The sequence below is a fragment of the Suncus etruscus genome, chromosome 16 (genome assembly GCF_024139225.1).
Source record: "Suncus etruscus isolate mSunEtr1 chromosome 16, mSunEtr1.pri.cur, whole genome shotgun sequence".
Classification (NCBI taxonomy): domain Eukaryota; kingdom Metazoa; phylum Chordata; class Mammalia; order Eulipotyphla; family Soricidae; genus Suncus; species Suncus etruscus.
Window position 1 is genome coordinate 5,805,305 of NC_064863.1, and position 16,096 is coordinate 5,821,400.

The 16,096-nt window shown below is 38.6% G+C and overlaps 1 protein-coding gene across 1 annotated transcript in view; it reads left to right on the forward strand.

Annotated features, from left to right (window-relative positions):
- The first annotated feature begins 10,775 nt into the window (after window positions 1-10,775).
- The window catches only part of CHRM5 (cholinergic receptor muscarinic 5), a 74,176-nt gene continuing 68,855 nt past the window's right edge, over window positions 10,776-16,096 (forward strand). The window contains exon 1 of the mRNA XM_049789795.1: window positions 10,776-11,228. The gene's annotated coding sequence lies outside the window, so the exon portion shown is untranslated. The remainder of the gene's footprint in view (window positions 11,229-16,096) is intronic.

A 16,096-nucleotide genomic window follows, 5' to 3' on the forward strand; every position in this document is an offset into this window, starting at 1 on the left:
CATAATGTGAAATATAAAGAAGCATAGTGTGGGAATACCAAAGAGCCACTGGTAAGAGAACCTGAAAGTCAGCCCTCAGAACTGAGTTTTCTAAGTGGGGAGAACCTTGGAACACTGACGTAGGGACACTGACTCTGTCTCTAGGGTGCAAATGTTATTGGTAGATGACAGGTCTGAAACTTTACCATTAACAGTATTGTAAATTACAGTGGCCAAAAACTGAAATAGCAATACTGTTTAAAATCCTCCAGTAGGGAGAAGAATTCGCTCAATAGACTGATGCATGCAGGAAGCTCTGCCACTGCATAAGGCCCTCAGAACAAGCACATATATGGGAGTAGTTCCTGTCACTGAGGGGTTTGGAAAAAAACTCATATAAACCAAATTACAATCTAAGTATTCTCAATGATGGGCATTGCCATGTTTCCTAGGATAGGAAAAGGCTAATATTTGCATGAAGTTCCTCCCCTCAAGACATAATGTCTATAGCTGCTGAGAAGGGAAGCAGGGAACCAAAAAAAGGTCTATCCAACTGTCCTTCCCCCAGAGAATGGCTCCTTGCCAGAGTGATAAAGACGCTGCAGCAGGGCTGATAAAGATCACAGAAGACATCTTGCTACAGAAAATCTGAGCACTCTGACAAATGTGCTCACTACTTACGACCTAACATAAAAATTAAGCAAATAATGCTTTAAAGAATTGAATATTAGGCCCAAAATCATAAAATATGCATGAGGCGGGGGCATAGCACAGCAAGTAGGACGTTGGCCTTGCCCACAGCCAATCTGCGTTGAATCCCCAGCATCTCATATAGTCCACTGATCCTGCAAGGAGTGGTTTCTGAGCACAGGACCAGTGGTGACCCTGAGCACTGCGGGTGTGACCCAAAAACCAAAAACTCAAAAAAATAAAAGATGCAGTCAAAAACAAAGGAGATACAATCTAGAATGTAGACCATCAGAGACATACTTGGAGACTGAAATCTACTGACAAGAAAAACAAAGGGAACAAAATAAAAATATTTTTTAATTTTTACACAGTCAAAGAAACTACCATAGAACAAAGGTAGCCTAGCAACTGGGGAAAAGCATTCAGACATCTGACATCGGGCTAATATCCAAAATATATAAATAACTCATACAACTCAACAACAAAAGAGCAAGCAACCCAATAATTTCTCCAAAGAAGACATACAGATGGCCCACACAAACATGAAGGAATAGTCAGCATCACTTTATTACAGGGGAAATGCAAATCAAAACCACAATGACATTCCACTTCATAGCCATGAGGGAGACCTGTACTGAAAATAGTGAAAACAAGTTTTGGTGATGAGGGATTCGGGCTCATTGCTGCAGGAAAGGAAGCTAATACAGCCTCTATGGTAAACAGTATGGAGATTTCTTTAAAAAATAAATATGGGTTCGGCAGCTCCATAGACTCAATCTATTGTCAAAAGAGATGGAAATCAAGCCATAAAAAAGTATGGGTACACCAGCCATGCTGCTGAAAGCTGACACTCTCAGGATAAGAGGGCAGGCCAACTCCCTGCCCTAGCAAAGCCACACCAGAAATACCCATCACTCCCAATCACAACTTCACCAAAGGCTCAACTTCGCCAATTCTCTACAGCTCTCTGCTGAGATACCAATATGGCCAAAACTACAGGTATGCCAGAAGTTGGGCTGATATTACCTGGACTTTTTTGGAGTTAGTAAGGGCACCCTGTCCCTGCCTTCTCATATTTCTGGAAGGCATGGCAGCTGAAAAACACCCCACAAAAGTCACAGAATCGGCAATAGTGCTTGGAATTCCTAGACTGCATAACAACCCCAAATTTTTTAATGCTGCCTTCCCTATAGGAACACACTATTTTAGACACCAGTGTGTTTTTGAAACCATTTAATGTTCAGAAACAAAAAATGTAACAGTGATCAACTAACAACAAGATCTTACTAAAACCTTCTGACAATGACTTAATAACGTCCCTGTGAGATATAACAATTTCCACAAATTTTCTTGTTGCTGCACTTTTTCTTTCTTGTCTTTCTTTTCTTTTTTAATAATTTTGCTCCCACTTACCTGGAAACAAATATATTTTAATCAACTACATGATTCATGATCTTTAAAGTATTTTATATTAAAAATAAATATGAAAAATTATATTATCCAGCAATATCATTGCTAGGTATGTATCCAAAGAATATGAAAACACTAAGTGAAGTGATTATCTGCACTCTTATGTTCATAGAAGCCTTTTTCACAAGAGTCAAAACAGGGAATCATCCTAAGTGCTCAAGAGCTACCTGGATAAAAAAAGTTGTGGTGTAGATATTCAAAGGACTGCTGCCCTGCCATTGAAAAGATTAAATCATGCCTTTGGAGACAAAATGAACAGAGCTCGAGGTGATCAAGTGAAATAAGGATATGAAAGACAAAATAACTAGACAACAAACTAAAGGGAAAAAATAAAACCTTTCAACTTCACTGAAAACAAGTGATTACCAAAGGGCAATGGCAGGGGGATGGGAACGAGAGAAAAGGCAAAGGGTTTTCTCAGCGGCCAGATGGCAGTACAATCTGGGTGATGGCTGTGCTGATTCTATAGAGAAAGATAAAGCACATCCCTGAAATTCTTATAGTATTGTTAGTTAATGATAATTTTTTTAAAAAGTGTGCAATGCAGCCATATCCCCATGTGCCTATGGGATCATATTCACACTTTAACATCCCATCTAGAGGATGCTTCAGGGAAGAACTTACCTCTTTTTAAAAACTTTTTTATAAAGCACAGTCTAGGAAGCATAGTCTAAAAACAAAGCATAGTCTAAGGAGCTTGTTGAATTTGAGCTTGTCTGAATTTCATTCCATTAATTTTAAGACTATTACTACCTAAACAGTAAGTATACTTTTAAATATAATAAAAATATCTAATATGTATGTTAGTGATCAGTTTCCTTAAGAACGTGTAATTCCACTTACTCGCCCTAATATTGGTGCTTTCTAAAGTGTGGTGTGGAGACCTCTAGTGGTTGGTCAGACCTGAGACGTGGAAAGAAGTTCGGGAACAAGAACAGTCAACTAAATAAGTCTAAAAATGAAGCAAAGACTCCAAACAGAATCCAAAAGAGGAGGATTCAATAGGTGTATCAACATTTGATGTAAATATGAAGAGCAATTATTTTCCAATTATATTCTTTTGTATAAAACTACCTTATAATCCCTCATATCATCCTGACTAATTTACTTTTAATTCAACATAAATAACTGATCGCATAGGACATATTGCTATAAAACATAAAATAAGGTACTATAAAATAAGAGAAAACAAATTTTGGGGAAGGAGAAAATCTTCCTGTTATAAATTCTAAACATAGAATATAGAAAGGAAGCAAGTGTTCTATATTTGATTTAATGGATTCATTTTTTATCAATAAATTTACTTAACTGAATCACCATGGGACAGACATTTACAAAGTTGTTAATAATTGAATTTTCAGTCATTCAACTTAATACCCATCCCTTCACCAGAGCACATTTCCTGCCACTCATTGTGTTGTTTCGTTGTTTTCTCAAAGACAATTCTTGAGTTTACCTGGGACCTTAAAGAAAAGACAGGTGTCAGTATGGGGTAACATCGGTCACGTTGAATGGGCTGAAAATTATTCAGAGCTTCTCGCACATAAAAGGTCTCTGTCACTTGGGTGCCAGAGCAAGAGCACAGCAGGTAAGGTGGTTGCCTTATACATGACCAACCCAAGTTCTATCCCCAGTATCCATATGGTCCCTGGAGCTTGCCAAGAGTGATATTCCGGAGCCGGAGAGATAGCATGGAGTTAAGGTATTTGCCTTTCATGCAAAAGGACGATGGTTCGAATCCTGGCATCCCATATGGTCCCCTGAGCCTGCCAGGAGCGATTTCTGAGTGTAGAGCCAGGAATAACCCCTGAGCACTGCCGGGTGTGACCCAAAAGTAAATAAATAAAAGAGTGATATTCCTCAGTGTAGAACCAGGAGTAGTAACCCCTGAGTGTCTCGAGTGTGGGGAAAGAAAGGAAGGAAGAAATGAAAGGAGGGAAGGTGGGAGAGAGGGAGGGAGGAGAAAGAAAAAGAAAAAGAAAGGAAGAAGGAAGAAGGAAGGAAGGAGGAAGGAAGGAAGGAAGGAAGGAAGGAAGGAAGGAAGGAAGGAAGGAAGGAAGGAAGGGAGGGAGGGAGGGAGGGAGGGAGGGAGGGGGGAGGGAGGGAGGGAGGGAGGGAGGGAGGGAGGGAGGGAAAGGAAGAAAGAAGAGAAGAAAGAAAGAAAGAAAGAAAGAAAGAAAGAAAGAAAGAAAGAAGAGAGAGAGAGAGAGAGAGAGAGAGAGAGAGAGAGAGAAAGAAAGAAGAAGAAGAGAAAGAAGAAAGAAAGAAAGAAAGAAAGAAAAAGAAAAAAAGAAAGAAAGAAAAAGAAAGAGAAAGAAAAGAAAGAAAGAAAGAAAGAAAGAAAGAAGAAAGAAAGAAAGAAAGAAAAGAAAGAAAGAAAGAAAGAAAGAAAGAAGAAAGAAGAAGAAAGAAAGAAAGAAAGAAAAGAAAGAAAGAAAGAAGAAAAAGAAAGAAAGAAAGAAAAGAAAAGAAAGAAAGAAAGAAAGAAAGAAAGAAAGAAAGAAAGAAAGAAAGAAAGAAAGAAAAAGTCTGAACTGGATAAATTTCTGTTTCCTCCATCCTAAAATGGGATCAGTCTACCTCAAAACTGTAAAAGTTGATACATTATTATTCAAGAATCAAGAATTATAGTAACTACCTAATAAAGAACTGATCGAATCTGTCAGTTATTACAATGAACTAAAATGATCTAAAGTAACAGAAGTAAATCAACAAAGAACTAATGTCTATAACAAGAACAAAAAGAAAGCTTATTATTTTTACAAGAATGTGCATACTTTTACAAGTCTCCTAAAAATGAAACCTTTTCTTGGTTTAATAACTGAAAATAATCATATTCTGTTGAAAGTATAAATATTTTAAATGCCCTAAAAAATGTAGTTGCCACAGAAGAAATTCTTAACAATAAATCTTACCTTGCTAAGAAACAGAAAATTAAAGCAATTCTTTAAACTTTTCCCTCAAATTTATATTGCCCCCAGCTGGACCCAGAAAATCCCACATGCCAGGATTACTGTTCCTCTCCTACAGGTATGGCTGGGAAACTGGGCAGACAGTGGCCAATGGCCTCCTGAGCTGACCAACTAGTCCAGGAGACCGAGATCCCCCATGCCAAACTGGTCTTCAGGGCCAGTTTTGGCAACTGGGCTCTGGGGGGAGGGGGAAGGAGGGAAACTCCTCCCGTATTCATACTGGACCCCCTGCAGCGGTGTCTTTTCTTACTAATACTCATTTTTATAACCGCGCGGACACATTTGCGCCCGCGCCATAAATACACTTTTTGAGCATTATCTAAAAATGTTCTTCATTCTAGATGGTTCCTAGGAAAGGAAACGGAATACCAAAGATTTGGATGATAACACTCAAATAGATCTTTAAAGTCAGTCTTTTTGGACATGACTTTTGGTACTGACTCCAAGCCGAAATCCAAACAATTCATATATATGTATTGTATATAGCCCCTGTCATGTATTGCCTCTCTCCTTCCCCTGTGTCTCCTCTATCCTCTCATTTTTCAATCCTGATCCTTTTATCTTCCCCTAATTTAACCCTCTTTACCCTCAGTTCCTAACTTGGTAGGCACCAAGATTGACCTCCTGCCCCAACAGACCACCTTCCAGCTCCTCAGTGAAAGACACCCTCTGGGTCCCCGTACTCATGCCCTGGCAAAGAACTACAACCAGCACGCCTGCTGACTCATGCTTGATGGCCCCTCTCACCCCCACCAAATTGTGGACTGTTGCACGATACAGGAATCGGCCACAGCAAAACTCCCAGCTCAAAGATACTATATGGTCTCGTAATGCAGCAAAGCATCTCTTAAACTCAATTCCAAGGCCTGTGAATCGAAAAGTATCTTGGCTTTTAGTCCCCACAAGAATATATCAAAAGACTTAATTCGGAGTCTTATATTGCCTATTGGAAGCTCAATACCTGTATAACAATACATGTTAAGATGTGTATTCCTAAATATACAAGTAGCCTCCTCCACCACTTGTTTTATTCGAATACCTTTTCTTTTAATCAGTTTTATTTATTTGTTCTATTTTAATATATACATTTTTTTCTCTATCCTTACCATTTTCGGTGATGCTTGGTACAAAATGCCTTGACTGGGATAAAAGCTCAGAACAAAACCAGACGACAGAGACTGTGTGTGCAGCCTGTCATCCTTACCCAGAATAGCACCAGCAACACAGTATGACACCATACGTTTTTGTATGGGCACAGTAAAAAAAGGGGAAACCATAGACACAGAAACAAGATCTTATCTTCTAGAGATAAGAACTCACTTTTTTTTTTTTGGGGTCACACCCGGCGGAGCTCAGGGGTTACTCCTGGCTGTCTGCTCAGAAATAGCTCCTGGCAGGCACGGGGGACCATATGGGACACCGGGATTCGAACCAACCACCTTGGGTCCTGGGTCGGCTGCTTGCAAGGCAAACGCCACTGTGCTATCTCTCCGGGCCCAAGAACTCACTTTTTATAGCAGAAGGGTGCCTCCCATCCTGAACATGTGTCATGTGGATGCAACCAGTCCCCAGGAGATTGGACAGTGTTAGTCCAATCCCAAACCCCAGATCCCCGACGTAGAAATGATACAGCTCCAAGCAACACCACCAGGAACTAAGCTCCATTGGGAGATTTATAACACTACTCTGGCACCAACTTGTGCCTGTTTTGATATGACGAGGAAAGGAAAACTTGACCTAAGACCAGGCTGTCCTATCACGTCACCTAACACTAAATGGAAATCAGAAGAGCTATCATCCTTTGAACTGTGAAAATTAAGAGCACCAACAACAGAAAACTGACTTTGACAACTGTGACTGAACAGAGCCTACCTTGGGACTAATAAGGAATCCCCACCCTAGGCTGTATTCCAGGACACATAAAACAACAACAACAACAACAACAAGATGTCTTATTGCAGAGGTCCAACTTGGACAACAGAGACTGAGCAGAACCTTTGGATCCATAATATCCTAGGCTCCGGACTAAATGAAAACAGGGAGCAAGTGTTACAGAAGACTGAACACCACAACAACGATGGATAGGAACCTCCAGAACCTAGAGACTCTATCCTAGACCCTGACCTATAACCTGTGCAAATACCAAGATCACTAGCTACGGTGGCTTGATTTTCTCACACACAACCGAGAGGAAACTTTCCTGGCATCACAAAAAAGCCTTTGGGATAGGGTAATGAGTATATATGGACCAGGAATTGATCCCATGATGGTATACTTCAAGGATGGAGAAACCCTGAATCTCTTAGGCCACGGGAATTCCCTTTCTTCCCCAATGCTTACTGTGCCTATGCAAAAAAAAAAAAAAGTGGGGGGACGCCAAACCCTACCACTCCAGCACCCATACTTTTTCTTGTTTTGTTTTGATTTGTTAGTTTTTGACTTTATTTTCCTTCTCTTTGTTCCTCCACTTTTCTTTTTCTTTTTCACACTTGTGGTTATTATTTAGAAATTTATTTTTATTTTTATTTGCCGGGTCCATTTTTTTCTTTTTTCTTCCATTTTTCTTTTTTTTTTTTTTCTTTTCTCCTTTCTTTTTTTGGTAGTTGTCACCAAATTTTTTTCTCCCCTTTTTCTTATCCTTTTTATCTCCAATGATGGTGGAATGGATGCTCAATCTACAACAAACTGTAAAGTGGAGTCCAGTTGCACTGGCATACTGGGGGGTAGAGGTGGGAGATGTGGGATGCATGCTGGGAATAGGGGTGGAGGGAGGACAGCACTGGTGGTGGGAATGTCCCTCATTCATTGTCACTATGTACCATAAATGATGCAGTGAAAGATTTGTCATGCACTTTGATCACAATAAAAATTCAAAAAAAAAATTTATATTGCCCCCTTTCACTGACAAGTACTTGATTATAACATTATATTAACTTTAAGAAGCAATATTCTTTCTTTTTTGGGGGGGCCACACCCAGTGGTGCTCAGGGGTTACTCCTGGCTGTCTCCTCAGAAATAGCTCCTGGCAAGCACGGGGGACCATATGAGACACCGGGATTCGAACCAACCACCTTAGGTCCTGGATAGGCTGCTTGCAAGACAAACACCACTGTGCTATCTCTCTGGGCCCAATATTATTTCTTTATAAAAAGTTATTTTGAAGATTCAAAAACAAATTATGAACATTAGGAAACAAACAGTGTGAGAAAGGGCAGACATTTCTCTACTATTCACAAAGCTCTTAAAAAAAAATCTAAGGTCAAGGAGCTGACCCAAAGGTCTGGTACTGAGTGCGTGCTTTATATGCAGGAGACCCAGGTTGATCCCTGCTCCATGTGGCTCTCCCTCCCAAGCAATGCTGAGCATAGCTCCTAGCACCACCAAATATGGCCAAAAAAATAAATAATAAAAGTAAAAATCTATGAAACTGATGGAACTTCTGACACTGCATATCAGCTTTAGCGTATAAATAGTTTAGGATGAATACAAGAAGAAAGGGAATTGCAAAATGGCAGGTAGGAATTGAGACATATGAACAGAAGGATATTATGCTTTATTATATGCTCCAAAGAGAACATAAATTCTATTTCACCCCTTCCCCTTCCATTTGCATGGGGGCCGCCCTGCAAGAAGGGCAGACAAGTCATCTCCATGACTACCTACTCAAAGTTATTATAGATCTCGGAACAATGTTATTCACAAAAAATTTCTTTGCTTCAAAGCAGATAGTCCACCCTTTCCTAGAGCCAAGATTAACATAAGAGAATCCAAGCCCACAGCTTTAGAAAAAATGAATTTCACTATGACCAAGAGGCACCTTTTTTTTTTATTTACTTATTTATTTATTAAATACTATTGAAACCATTGTGATTTACAAAGTCCTTCATAGTTGGATTTCAGGCATATAGTGACTGTGAATTAGGGCATTCTCACCACCAGTGTTGTTCCCAGCATGCATCCTATACCGCCACCCTTCGGTCCCTGGCCTGCCAGTGTAACCAGGCCCATTTTAAGTTTAGATCCTTATCATTTGGATCTCTTGATTCTATTATTGACTTTGGATTGGGTATTTAGTTCTGTCCTTTTTTTCTTTCCACCAGGTACCTGAGATTACTTGGCCCCTGGCCCCCATTCATTTTTTTTTCTTCTCAAACAAATCAGTGCCAGGTGGCATTAGGGCCTCCCTTGGTAGACGTTTGATTCTTGGTGCTGGTGCAAAAAACCATGAGGAGGCACCTTTTTACCTTTTTTTTTTTTAAGGCTCCTATTTTTACTTTGAAAGTCTACAGGTCACTGATTGCGTCCATCTTTTTCATGGTTCTGTTTTTTTTATAATAATCATTTACAATAGTTCAGATTATCTGTTTTCCAGATACACTCCTAAAAGAACTCTTGAACTGGGAGGTAGAAAAAAAGACTAAAACACAATACCTTATGTCATTTTAAAATAAAGCACAAAATTTATAAAGCTGATAGTTTTGGATTATTTTATTTACTCAACACTCTAAGATAAATTTTAATTGAAGACTGCTAAAAGTATGCCTGATTCATGCTACTTTCTTTCAAATACATGAAATTCATGTGCCATAAAGATATATAAAAACAAGTGTGCTTTTTATTTTGTTTGTTTGTTTGGGGGGCGACACCCAGCGCTCCAGGGATACTCCTGGCTATGTGCTCAGAAATTGCTCCTGGCAGGCACAGGCACCAACAAAATGTCAGGGATCGAACCCAGGTCAGCCGCATGATACTCTCTGTACTATCATTCCAGCCCCAAAGCTGTGCTTTTTAAAATCTATAATTAATACTATTCTATCTCTAAGACTTTTTAAATATTTGTTTGTTTTGTTGGGTTTTTATTTGTTTGGTTTTTTGTTTGTGGGTCACACTCTGCTGTGCTCAGAGGTTACTCCTGGCTCTGTGCTCAGGAATTACACTTGGCAGGCTTGGGAAACAATATGGGGTGCTAGGATCAAATCCAGGTGAGCCACAAATAAGGCAAATGCCCTACCTACTATGCTATCTCTCCAGCCCTAGATTCCCTTTTTAGAGAAAACTCTATCATGATGGAACAGCTCAGCAAATTTTCTATGCAAAATGTCAGGTAAAATGCAGTGTTGTCTTCTAGCTAGGAGTAAAAGAGAAACGTTTTTCCAAAACCATCTGGAATCTCATTCCAGCAACCTCTGTGCTATATTTTTTTCCTCCCAAAATGCGCCACTTAACTATCAAAACAACTCCTGCCCCGTCTACCTGACCACATTCTGAAGCTGTAGCTTTCCCTGAATTCACTTCTCAACAACACGCTGCTCATACAGAGCACCTAGCAAGCCGAATGTGATGATCTGCTCGTCACTTTCTTCCTTTCAGGGAATACTGCTGCCCATCAGAGGAAGTAATTAATGGGTTTATTATGTACGAAAAGCGTCATCCATCCGTTTGCTGTCTGGCTTGAATAGCTCACATCAGCTCTTCATTCATGCCAAGTGCTCACTGTCCACAGAGCTGATAAAACCGTCCCTCCTTTCAGATTTTCCCTCACTCTTCAAAAATCAGAGTAGCGCAACTATGTGATCCAGAGACTAAAAGTGACAGAAGAAATCTCTTCGTCCTCTGCATAAAGGAAGCTAAAGGACGAAAAAGACTAAACAGAACCAGGGAAGCCAGAGAGGGCAATGCTAGCCTAGCCTCAGTTCAGTCCAGATCACCGTTTGAAAGCTACTGGATTTGGGAGCGTGTGTAATTCTCAAATATGAACAACAGAACTTTTCCAGAAGATAAAGCATCTATAGAAATAAACGGGATTGCTCACTGCTGAAACATTGCATGAATTTTTAATAAGTTCTGAACACTCAAGTTGTCTGTGGTCAGATCAACTGCTGGTATCGGAGAAGGCAAAATGCAAGCTCCTATTCCTATAATCCTATCCAAATGGAACCTTTACCTAACTCACGTTGTCCTAACCAAGGCTGCAGGATTACCAGGAACACGGATAGAGAGAGACTGCAAGAAATAAACCCCAGTGTCAGAGAGAACACAGAGCAAAGTACAGAAGGCATCTGAAGTGCTGAAGCTTATTCCAACCACATTACTGCTCCTCAAACAAACCACTGCCAGGTAAGATTTCATTTATAACATTAATTTATATCTTGCTACTAAAACTAAACCTGCTGATGCTTTTCAGTGATCTAGGAGATTTGAATTTCATGTAATCCTCCTGCAAGCTTTATGCAGATTGAAGCGTCCTGAGTAAACACTTGTTTTTACTTAGAATGCATAAACCATTCATAACCAGATAATGAAACTTAAATCCTTTCCCACTGGATTTGTCCCATCCTTGTTTTCATTTCGTCATCCCATTGTTTATTTATTAGCTTAAAAATGTACAAAGATATATAAGAACCATTCATAGATGCTATTTACCAAAATCCTTGAATGATATTTACTTCACAGGACACTTGGTTAAACCAATTTTATGCATTTTTATCATGTCTATTAATGCAAATGAACAAAGCTCAATGACTGGCATTTAAAAGACCCCCCAAAAAGGCTGTGATGTCACTGTCATTCACACTGAAAAAAAACAATCTCTAGTAAACTAGGATATAATACTTCGGCAGAATGAAGCCAACTGAGCCTACAGGTGCCAGGCATGTTTTCATAACAAGCTAGACGGGGACGTTTATTCTGATTTAACAACAGACCAAAAAGATGCCTCCTATCCTAATAACTCAAAGCTTCATTCAGATCAATGGTCCAAACTGTGAAATACAAAGAACTACTGAAGCCACTAAAGAACTGTAATGGATGGGTGCAGTGCTTTTTGTAAAGTCCCTAGAAATCCCTTCATAATGACACTATGTTATGTTTAAAAAAGAAAAAGATTGTCAACATTTTAATTCCCTCCATAGATTTTCAGCCAAAATTCAACCATAATATTTTTATATAACCTTCAGTAAGACAAATTCTTTAATGCTAAGTTTTAATGTAAAAGGCTGTCCAACAACTAATTATCCTTCTATTACCACAGGAAATAAGCAACAGGGAAAATTAAAAAAGCAAATCATGCTAAACTATAGAGATCTGAAAATGCAAGGAGAAATATCAATTGCCATTCATCTTATCTATAAATTCAAACTGGTAATTCTTCTCTATTTCACTGCATTTTTCTTTTCTTCAAATGTTATTAGTGAGGTGAAATATAAAATCCTTTTGCCCTTTCAAGGCAATCAGTAAGTAACATTAAATAGCATAAGACTTTTGCTTCTGCTGATTACAAAAATTCTCCCATCATTCTCCAATATCAAAAGAAATACAAGCAGTGATGATAGAATATGCCAATTTGTTTCAGAGGAAAACATTGAACTTTGCAAATAAGTCACTTGTGTACCAGCATTTTACTAAAAAGTAAAATTACCTACATTTTACCTACATTAAGACTTACCTGAACCCTTATGGTCTTTCATCTTCTTTCCTCCTTATTGTGATGCTCTATTTTGTAAACTGACATGATTTGAAAATGTGTATTTGTAAAATGTACATTTTAAATGAAAATATCAATATTAGAACTCATAACTAATTTTAAGCAGGCAATACCTGATTATTTATAACATACTCAAATAATTTGCTCCTATTAAGTATAATTAAAAGGGACATAAATTACATTTCTGAAATCTTCTGGGTTTCATTTATTCAAGGCAATGGACACCAATATGGGGACTTCTATGCGTACCTTCTTTTGACAAGGAACCAATATCATCCTTCTCACCTTTGGCCCTTATCAACATCAATTCCAATGAATCTTCCCTCTTTCCTATCCTAATAAAGGTTTTCAACTACAATAATCCATCCTGACTAGTGATTATAGTTTAAATTACAGCTTTTAAAAATCTCAAAAGCAGGGGCCGGAGAGATAGCATGGAGGTAAGGCGTTTGCCTTTCATGCAGAAGGTCGGTGGTTCGAATCCTGGCATCCCATGTGGTCCCCTGAGCCTGCCAGGAGTGATTTCTGAGCATAGCGCCAGGAGGAACCCCTGAGCGCTGCCAGGTGTGACCCAAAAACAAACAACAAAAAAAAGTCATCCCTGTCTGAAATAATAAGCAACATGAATTTATATGTAAAACCATAAATATATTCCAGTATTATAATTTTCCAGTTTTAATTAGAATTTTTAAAGAATTTCTTTCATTGCAATATAATGGTCGTGTTTCAAGCATAATTCAAAGGAGTGTTTCAATCAGTGAGTGCATTTGTTCTTCATTATAACTGATTTTCCTTATGAAGGACCAAATTAAAATAAGGAGGACGATTCACAACCAAGATTCATCTCTTCTCCAGTTTTTCCTGCTGAGAGAATAATCTTTGGCTTCTGACATCACAATCTGTAGCTGGGAAAGCGACTGTGATGTCAAACAGATGATTATATCCTTTGAGTGGGAACTAGCTGCAAAGGTGTGAGCACTATCATCTCAAGTCGTATCACAGAGATGACAGAACTGAGTTAGACAGGGACGCTTACACTGTACTTGACACTTTCAGAGCATCTGCTTGTAAAGATCAAAGTAGCATTTCACAGCTTTCTTCATTAAAAATTTAGAAGATAAACATTTTCGTGTTGATAAAAGTCAGATGATAAAAAAGGATGTGAACAACACCAGTTAAAAACAAGCTATTCGGAGAATAAGAATGCAGAGGACTAAGCAGTAGGTGCAAAATTTCACCTTAATACAAAATTTCTACTAGTCAGAAAACAGAAAGCCAACCTACTCAAAACAGGAAAGTATTTCTCTAGATGAGAGATTCCCAAATATAGAATATGACAAAGTGATCTCATGATAAAAAAAATTTAATGTGCCATATAAAAGAAGTACTGTGACGTGGTGATAGGAATAATGTTGGTGAACATCCCATCCATTTCTTTATTAGAAGAAAATAATTCGCATTAGTAGGCAAAACTCCTGTCTCCTATGAAGCGCAACAAAAATGTACAGAGAATTATCAAAGTATCTGGAAGCCAGAGTTTCACAAAGGAAACAAAAGAAGTGTTCCTCTTAACAAATACATACTCATGCCTATATCTCACTCTTTTTATCATCATTTAGCAGCTATCACTACCAAAAACAAAGCAGATCACAAAACCCTTCCCTGCAAGAACATGCAGCCTCTCTGTTGGTGAGCTATAGTAGTCCTAATTCAAAATATCTAACTTTTTTATTATGCCTCTTAGATTCAGAACATAAAGATTATGTGTATTTAAAAATATAAACAAATGACTACAAGTCATAAGTAGTAAATCTGTTTATCTGCAGTTATACTGTTGATTAGTGGTATATTGAAACATTCTTTAAGCATTGAATCTTACATCGGGGTGACAGCTATCACTACATTATTATTTATTGCTGTCTAAATATCCTGCCATTTCCGTTTCTCAGATAATACTGGAAATATTAGTGGCCTAATTCCAGACTCCAAACCAACCACAAAGCCTGACCACTTTTTGCAGACCCGTAATCTGATGTTACACTTTTATCATCAATAAAATATGCGGGCATTTCTATTAACTAAGTACCATTCTATAAACATAGCACTGAATCAAGTGCAATTAGAGTATCAAAAGCCAAAAACAAGTTTCAATTCAATTATCCAAATAAAACATTTAATGGTTTATAGAATTTTCTTAGTAGAATAATCAAATATATTGGCTCATGCACAATCAATCAAGCTTAGAATATAACACAGTGCTAGAGTACAAATGGCACCGCACTCATGTGGTTTTTGTTGTTGTTGTTGTTGTTGTTGTTGTTGTTTTGGTTTTTGGGTCACACCCGGCGGTGCTCAGGGGTTACTCCTGGCTGTCTGCTCAGAAATAGCTCCTGGTAGGCACAGGGGACCATATGGGACACCGGGATTCGAACCAAACACCTTTGGTCCTGGATCGGCTGCTTGCAAGGCAAACGCCGCTGTGCTATGTCTCCGACCCAACTCACGTTTAATTCTTCATGAACTGCATGTTTCCTACACGTGGTTGCAAAAGCACAGTCCTCTGCATAAGTCATTTCTATAATGTATGATAACACCTCATAACACTTTTTCATACCAAAAACTTGTATTTGATTTTTTAAAAACTCTTTGAAAAGAGTTGTCTAATTGCATTGAAAAATCTATACATACACTTGTTCATCCTGATCTCTGCATTTTAAGGATTAGGGCCTCAAAAATAAAGTCAGGCAGCTGGCTCAAAGGGCTGGAATGATTACCTGTAAAAACAGAACCCCAGATTTGATCCCCAAAACTATATGGCCTCCTAAGTACCACCATTGTGTTAGTTCTGGTGGCCCCAGAACTGTGCAAAATACTCCCATATTTAAAAAAAAAAAAAGGAGGGGTCTATCTCCTTCATTAGCCTAGTCATAGCTCATCAATGGATGTGTTACATAATGTAAAAATGCATTTTGTTTGCTTCCTTGCTTGCTTGCTTTTGGGTCACACCTGAAGGCGCTTGGGGGTTACTCTTGCCTCTGTGCTCAGGAATCACTTCGGGCAGGCTCAGGCAACCATATGGGATACCAGGGATCGAACCTGGGTCAGCCACGTGCGAGGCAAGCGCCCTACCTGCTGTGCTATCACTCCAGCCCTCAGAAAACGCATCTTAATACTATCTCAAGTCTAATAGAAGAGTGATCTAAAATCTATTTCCCCCTCAATTCACCAAACATGAGTAAACAGGACAAATACGGAAAAGTCTCAATATGGAGAACTTAGAGCAAGCATACTAAAACCAAATCTTATTTTTTTTAAAGAATCAGCTCTGTTAATTACAGAATGTTATGAGGTATGCAAATACAGAATAGCAGATAGATCCCTTAAATGTTTGCTCTATTTGGCATATGTAAATCATGTTTAACTTACTCAATATTTTATATTCACTTCATCAATAGTCCAAAAGGCTCTAGACCTCCTGTAATTGTAATTATAAAAGAATGTG